Below are 7,648 nucleotides of genomic sequence, written 5' to 3'. Positions count from 1 at the left end.
TGCGCGTGTTGATGTTTTCTTGCTCCTTAGAACGAGTAGACGCTGTGCATTCCTCAGTATACCCGCATCTTGGCTGTGCCTTTAGATACATACCTACTGCATTCTTATAAATAAATATAGAGTATTACTAATTACTTTTAGATAGGAAGCTATAGGTGTACACGTATATCGAAATGTGTGTATGTATGTATATATATATATATATATATATATATATATATATATATAGAGAGAGAGAGAGAGAGAGAGAGAGAGAGAGAGAGAGAGAGAGAGAGAGAGAGAGAGAGAGAGAGAGAGAGTGAGAGAGAGAGTGAGAGTGAGAGTGAATTTGTTCGTGTTGATGCGTTGGAATGCTTGTGTGTTCGAGATAGTCTCGCTTGTCTGGAAAGTTTCCAGGGTGCAGACCGAAGGAAAAAATGCCAGAAAAGCACACCAGAAAAAAAAATTCAATCGTATAGGTAAGCACATTTATTACAGAGGAACAAAGTAGTAGGCTTGATATATTTGTGTTCACAGCCAGAATGAATATCAGTCAGTAAAAGAACAAATGTAAATATTTGGGAACTGTTTATGTTGCTAGAATGATTTTTGTCTCTAGAACGGACGATAAAGTTAACGAGTATAGGTGATGAAGCTATGGAAGGCAATATTTTACCTTGATAAGTGACAACCATCTATCGATCAAATATAAGAGACATGTAAATAAGATCTACGATCCTTCGACATCACACATAAAGTACGCACTGTTATCAATCCAACCATGCAGGCGATGGAAACGGTTACAAAGATGGACAGTAGAATAGAAATTTTAAGTCGGTCAGTCAAATAAATCGATGCAAGTTTCTGTCCTCTTGCAAATTGAAGCAGGGAAGTAAATCAGCTTTTGGTCTTAGGTTAACAACCGCTTTAATGCTTCGTAGATTCGATATCTTGAGACCCGGGAGGGTGTGCGGGGTATGCGTGTTTGAGCCTTTCCTTGCCCCCGTCGACTCGCTCCTGAAACGGTTTCGATGGTGGACTGTTAGACCCGTTGATATTATTATTATTATTATTATTATATATATATATATATATATATATATATATATATATATATATATATATATGTATATGTATGTATATATGTATATATATATTTTTTTCTTCTTCTTCTTCTTTTATTATTATGTTTCCGATTCTTTATTTTCAGTTTGTGATAATTTAAGAATTGTCTTGGTTAACGATTCTGTTATACTTCTCTCGTTCGCCATGTTCGTCAGTCGGTAAAATGCAATAAAACCGATTACTAGGTATTGGGTTTTACGCGTCAATCAAACTACTGTGGGACGCACTCTATGCCCGGCTTTGCAGGCGGGGAAATCTTCGCTTCGTTGAGCCATCAGTAAAAAGTAGTGTGTGCGTGAATGAGTGAATGCGTGAGTGAGTGAGTGCGTGAGTGAGGGCGAGAGTGAACGTAATGGGAAACTGTGTCACAAAAGCGCGGGGCGTGAGACTAAAGGCGTAGGGAGAGGCGTCTTCAGAGGAGAAGTCAGAAGTCCCAGAAACAACCGGCACTCTATGGACGACCAGCCACCGCTTTTCGTCACCGTACGAACGACCTTCAGCTCCACTTCCTCGCCATACATACGACCCTCCCCTTCCTACATCCCCTCCTCTCCCTCCATCCCTTCCCTCCCTCCCTTCCCTCCCTCCCCTCCCTCCACCCCTTCCCTACCACCACCACCCTCCCCTCTCTCCCCTCCCTCCCCTCCTTTCCTTAATGATCCTCCTCCCTTCGTGTCCCCTCAGCGTTCGACTGTTCCCCGCACTCTCCGGGGCCGCGGTGTACTCAGGGGAGGCGGAAAGTTCTTGTGACACAGAAAGATAATCATCGTTAAAGTTGAGAGTCCACCTGCGTGCGCTAAAAAAAGGTGCCAAGGTGAGGTTCGGTTTCTGTCACGGTCTTTTTTCTGTTACGTAAGGAGGGCGCGTCGTGTTTTTGTGTGGATGTGAGTAGTTGTGGTTGAGGGGTGGCGGGGGAGAGAGAGGGGGAGAGGGGAAATGGGAGAATGGGAATGACGGAGAGAGAGAGAGAGAGAGAGAGAGAGAGAGAGAGAGAGAGAGAGAGAGAGAGAGAGAGAGAGAGAGAGAGGGGGGGGGGGGGGAGAAAGAAAAAGAGAAAGACTGATGGATCGGGACAGAGAACGAGATTGAGCCAGATTTTATCCTCTTTTGCGAGTGCGTGCAGGTAGCGAGTCCAGGCGCCATTAAGCGAGGCGGCGCGTCTGAAGGGTCGTTCTTCTCCCAAAGGCCGGCCGCTTTCACACCAAGGTGGCACGTCTCACGTGTCATGCCACGTGGCACACCATTTGGAAACGAACATCCGGAAATATTTGGAACCTTTCCCAGAGAAGCGGCGTCGCATGTGTCACGCAAGGTCTATATAACTGCGTGCGACGCCGAGATCCGTTATTTTTCAGCGTGCAACCTGCCGATTTTAATGGAGTTTTACATTCAAAGTCATTATCAGCGAAGATAAGATTTTCATAGTCGAATAACATGTGATAAAAGAAACGGCATACGTAGAGGAGATTTGAAGTGTCTCTACAGATTTCCTTCAGATTTGACAAGCTGTAGAGAAAATCACCAAAATATTTTGATAACCATGGAGGGTGCCTCCATGGTTATCAAAATATTTTGTCTGTGAGAAAAAAAATACAAATATTTTTAGGGTACTGTTTCAAGGCTTGTTTCGAAATTTGTATCAGAGTGATCTCATGCTCCATTCCATTCAAGTCGTAGATAGTACGAGAATGTAAACAAACATAGAGTTGCCATTTCTTCTGTCCAACGAAAACGGGCGTACCAGGTATGAGTGCAGGCACTGATGTGCAGTAGTTTCAGCTCAGGGTCACCCAAACGTACCCTCATGCACCCTGGACAGAGAGAGCTGGGGTATTGGAACAAGTTTGCCTTACATTCTGCTCCAAAGCCCTCCACTTTGTTCCTGCAAGTGACAGATAGATGATTCTCACAAGATTACCTAAGACATACGGCAACAATAACACCGTCATCCTCCCATGATGCCATCTTGTGAACCGAGTGGCACGTGTTATCTTGCTCTGAAATCACCGTGCCATGTGTCACTTGCAACCTGCCACTTGCCAAGTGCGACGTACCACCTTGGCGTGAAAGCGGCTAATGGCGGAAGGGGCTACCTGGGCTGACGGCGAGCTGGATCCCTCTCGCGGCGGGCGACGACTGCGACGACTGACGGGAAGGGCCGAGAATTCCGCCTTTCTCGAAGGATCCGTCACGGCCGGGCGCTGCTAATTGCCTCTCCCTCATTAGCGCCGCGTAGGAAGGCTACTTCGCCGCCCGCAACAGGGAGCCTTTTGATGACGACCTGCAGCATCGTCGTGTTATTTTCTTCTTTTTACAATTCACTCCTTGAAGGAGACTTTTTGGAAATGCTGGCCCTAAGTGCTTCGTGGGCAAACGAAGACTAACTTTTAGTACTCGGAAGCGCGTTGCTCCTGTAGACGCATACACGCACAAGCAAACACGTACACATGAGTTCATGACGGGTGTATGTACGCAGCTTCATTGCGTCATCACGTGTACCACAAATGAGTCCCTTCCGAAGTCGAGCAGAAATGATCTCGTTCTGTTCACCTTCCTTGTCGCTGGAAGTGGATCCAGGGCCTCCACTCAAATCGCTTGGTCAAACCTCTCGGTATTGCACAAATCATCATGCAGTTGTCTTGTGGTGTGTGATTATGTGTACGTGTATATTTGTATGTAGATATATCTGTATGTTTGTGCGCACATATATTTATATGTGTAAGTTTGTCTGTATGTGTATATGTACTTGTAAGTTTGTGTGTTCATTTATGTGTATGTCTGTGTATACATATATGCGTATATGTAAGTTTGTTTGTTTACATGTATGTGTATATGTTTGTTGACATGTATATGTATGTATGTGCGTGCGCTTGTATGAGTACGCTCGTGCTCGAGGTCTCGCGTGTACTAAAAGGAAACGCATTAATGTATTTTTATGCTTTAATATCCATTATAGCAAACCTCCCCAAAAGTACATTGTTGTGTCATTAAATAGGCACAAAAGTCGTTCCCTCGGTGCGGCTAAACCCAAAAATGCGAATCATTTGAAGATTTGAAATGAGAACTTTAATGAGGCCTCGCGCGCTGCTATTGAACTGCGCTCGAAGACAAACCGTCTGTAATCCTAATTAAAAGGATCTTGGACTCTTGTTATTTTTATGAAAGAGGTTAAGGCACACATGCACTCACGCAAAACGCACCTAAGCAAGAACACGTACAGATACGAAGGCATGAATACATGTACGCACACACATACAGTTACATATAATAAAACGGATGCTTACATATATGCACAGGATAGACAGACATGCACACAGATACACACGCAGATACACACGCAGGATACACACGCTGATACACACACATATACATACACAGATACACACACAGATACGTAGATACACACACAGTTGCACACACAAATGCACACACATGTACTCACACAGACAACAGAGATACACACACACGGATGCACGTACTTAAAACATACAAATATACATACTGATACGCACACAGACACACACACACACACACACACCCACACACACACACACACACACACACACACAACACACACACACACACACACACAACACACACACACAAAACACACACACATACACACACACACACAACACACACACAACACACACACACACACACACACCACACAAACACACACACACACACACACACACACACACACACACACACAAACAACAACACACACACACACAAAAAACACACACAATACAAAAAACACACAACAACACGCACAGAAACACTACAGAAAAAAAAACACACACAAAAAGAAACACCAAAAAAAACACACACAAGTGCAAGCAATGCATAATCAATCACAAAGAAAAAAACATTTACTTAGAGTTTCTTTCCGGAAATTCCCCAGAAGGACCCGGAGGAGGAGGAGGAAAGGTGGGGGGGGGGAAGGGCGGCCCTGGGCCCTGGCAGCAATCAAGCCCACGTTTAAACGAACAGGTGATGATTGATCGCTATTTGCATTTTTTTGTTATTTGTTGTTATTTTTTCTGCGCTGATTTATTCCCTTTTTGCATTTCTTTTTTATCGATGTGTGTGTCATTTTGATTGGGTCGTAATTGTAGAAGTCCGATTCGTTGTCGTAAAAGGAGCTGTTCTATAAACTCGCAAGATTTGGGAATGTTTACTGTTTTAAACGGTATTGTATTTAAACGCCCCATAAATGGCGATTCTGCGGGGGAGGAGGGCGGCGGGCAGAGGGAGAGGGGAATGGGGGAAACCACATTGACCGGAAATGAAAGGAATTTGATTTCCACTTCCGAAATTAAACATAGTGCATGTGGACATACGGTAGCCAATAGCCGGCAGAATATCGGTATTATATCCTGCCGCGCGTTCGGGATGCATGGATATCAGCCGCAGCAGCCAGCTGACACATCGTGCGTCCTCAGCGCGAGAGGCCGTTTCGCTGGCGGGGAAATTATGTGGACGACGTCCGCTGTTTCCGTTATTGGCCGAGTCCCCGGACGAAGTGCTTGCGGGCGCGTGCATGCGGCTGTCCCGGGCGAGCCCATGGATGCCGAGGCGCCGCCGGCCCGCGGTTACGAGGTGCGGAATGGCGGCGGCTCGCGAAGCTGTTCGGCGGTCGCACTGCGATGCACAGACGCGGTTCCCGACTGTGATCGATGGCAGTGGTCTTTGCTTGCTTGTTTCGCTATTTGTCCCCTCATTATTCTTATCGCGGGTTGCCGCTCCTTCCTTCCCGCTTTCCTCGCCCTTTTCATTTCACTCGGCGCCGGGTTCGCATGGTAGTCTGCATAGAGAATCCATACAGGAAGTGCCCCAGTTTTTTTCTCTATCAAGTGTGTCGCAGCCAGCGAGTAGAAAGTAAATATTTACGTGTCCACCCTCCAGGGAAGGGGGGGAGGGTCACCGCCGTTCGCACACTTCGCCTGTCTTGCTCGGCTTCCTCTCGGCTTCCTCTCGTGTGGAAGACGCATGCGAAAGGCTTTTTGCAGGTGCGATCCGTTCGTGTCGGCGATTGCTTGTAGAGTAGTGAAGGTCCACGTGAGTTGGGTTATTAGGCATGCAGTTTTTGGAGGTTTCTTTGGAAAATATTGCTCTAAACATGCCATTTTTGCCGATGATATTTTACCCTTGATGAAGCGAAGCTCATACGTTGGGTTTATCTGAAACGTCGCCTTTGGTGTTTGACAATGACGCAAGAGTGAGCCGGGGCGCATCTCCCTTTAAATCACTAGCTGGGAACTCGAAGGCAGTGGGCACAGGGTAGAACTGAAGTACGGCGACTTGAAAGGGGATGTTATGTTGGCGCCAAGAGGAAGGTGACGCACACGTGTTCGTGATCGGAAGTGGCCGCGTCCATGGCGAGGAAAAGCATAGAAGGAGGCGATAAATTAGGTGTGTGGAGGCGTGTGGCAGCGCGGCGCGGGTGTGTGGGATCGGCGCGTGGTGTCTGCCACACGTGTAGAGGGAACACTCGGGAGGAGTCAGCGCCGGCCCCCCGTCCCCTCGCGTCCCTTGTCCCGAGTGCCGTGAGATATCTCTGCCATCTCTACAGGTGCCCTCAGCCTTCAGCTTTCTCGGCCCAGGCCCGCTACCGGAGGGCCAGGGCCGCCATCGGCCCACGCGGCCACAGATTTAGTGGCTCTTTTCAATGTTCATAACTGAGAGTGCGTGTGTGCGGCGGGGGAGGGGCGCGCTCGCCCTGCAAATCCCGCCGAACGGAAATTTCCATGACGCTAGCCCGAACGCTGAATCATCCGACGGCGGCGACGAACGTTTGCCGAACGTTTTTCGCTTTCAGAGTAGGCCTATGCAAGGTAGAGGTCGCTTGCACTTGAGGATGTGCAAGACTGCCTCGCGTTTGCCGTACCTCGGTCTAAGGATCGCCAGAACTGTGCGGGCGAAGGACTCTTCGGGGAAAGAGAAAAAATTCCTGGAGAAAACTGACCATGTAATATCTTATCCCCGAAGAAGTGGAGACACAAGAACCCGATTGCAAAGTATTGATCTGTTGCATAAATAAATCGTGTGTGTGTGTGTGTGTGTGTGTTTAAACCCTTTGTTTTTTTCCGTCGCGATCTTGTGTCACTTGGCCGTCTTGCTGCTGGAGTGTGACCTCTCTCTGGACACCTGGCTATGGGCGAGCTCATCCTCCAGTCATGTTCTGGGCATCCTCCAGTCTCAGCGAGGTCCTCCTTCGTCTGCCGACGCCCACCGTCTGCCCACAGGTGAAGGGGATCGCGGGGTTGCCGACCAGGGGGACGTAGGACCGATATCACACAGATGCTGTCGCCAGGTGAAGCGTCTCCGAGGGGAAATGTTTAGGGGAAAGACAGGTAAATGAGATGAGATTTCTGGGGCGTGAAATTCAGGGGTGTATGTGAGGATGGGAGGCTGTCTGATGTGGATGCTCCATGATTAGATGTCTGCATTGCTTGAATAGTTCCACTGGGTGACGTGAATGGCAAGGAGTGAGTAAAGTGGATGGCAGGCAGTGATTGAAGTTAATGGCAAGCAAGTC

At 47.5% G+C, this 7,648-nt stretch overlaps 1 protein-coding gene across 1 annotated transcript in view; it reads left to right on the top strand.

Moving 5' to 3' along the window:
* The first annotated feature begins 6,594 nt into the window (after positions 1-6,594).
* The window catches only part of LOC119598412, a 27,645-nt gene continuing 26,591 nt past the window's right edge, over positions 6,595-7,648 (top strand). Inside the window, exon 1 of the mRNA XM_037948056.1 lies at positions 6,595-6,682. The gene's annotated coding sequence lies outside the window, so the exon portion shown is untranslated. The remainder of the gene's footprint in view (positions 6,683-7,648) is intronic.

Source organism: Penaeus monodon, chromosome 41 (genome assembly GCF_015228065.2).
Source record: "Penaeus monodon isolate SGIC_2016 chromosome 41, NSTDA_Pmon_1, whole genome shotgun sequence".
Lineage (NCBI taxonomy): Eukaryota > Metazoa > Arthropoda > Malacostraca > Decapoda > Penaeidae > Penaeus > Penaeus monodon.
Note: the sequence above shows the minus strand (reverse complement) of the source record. Positions and strands in the feature narration are given on the sequence as shown.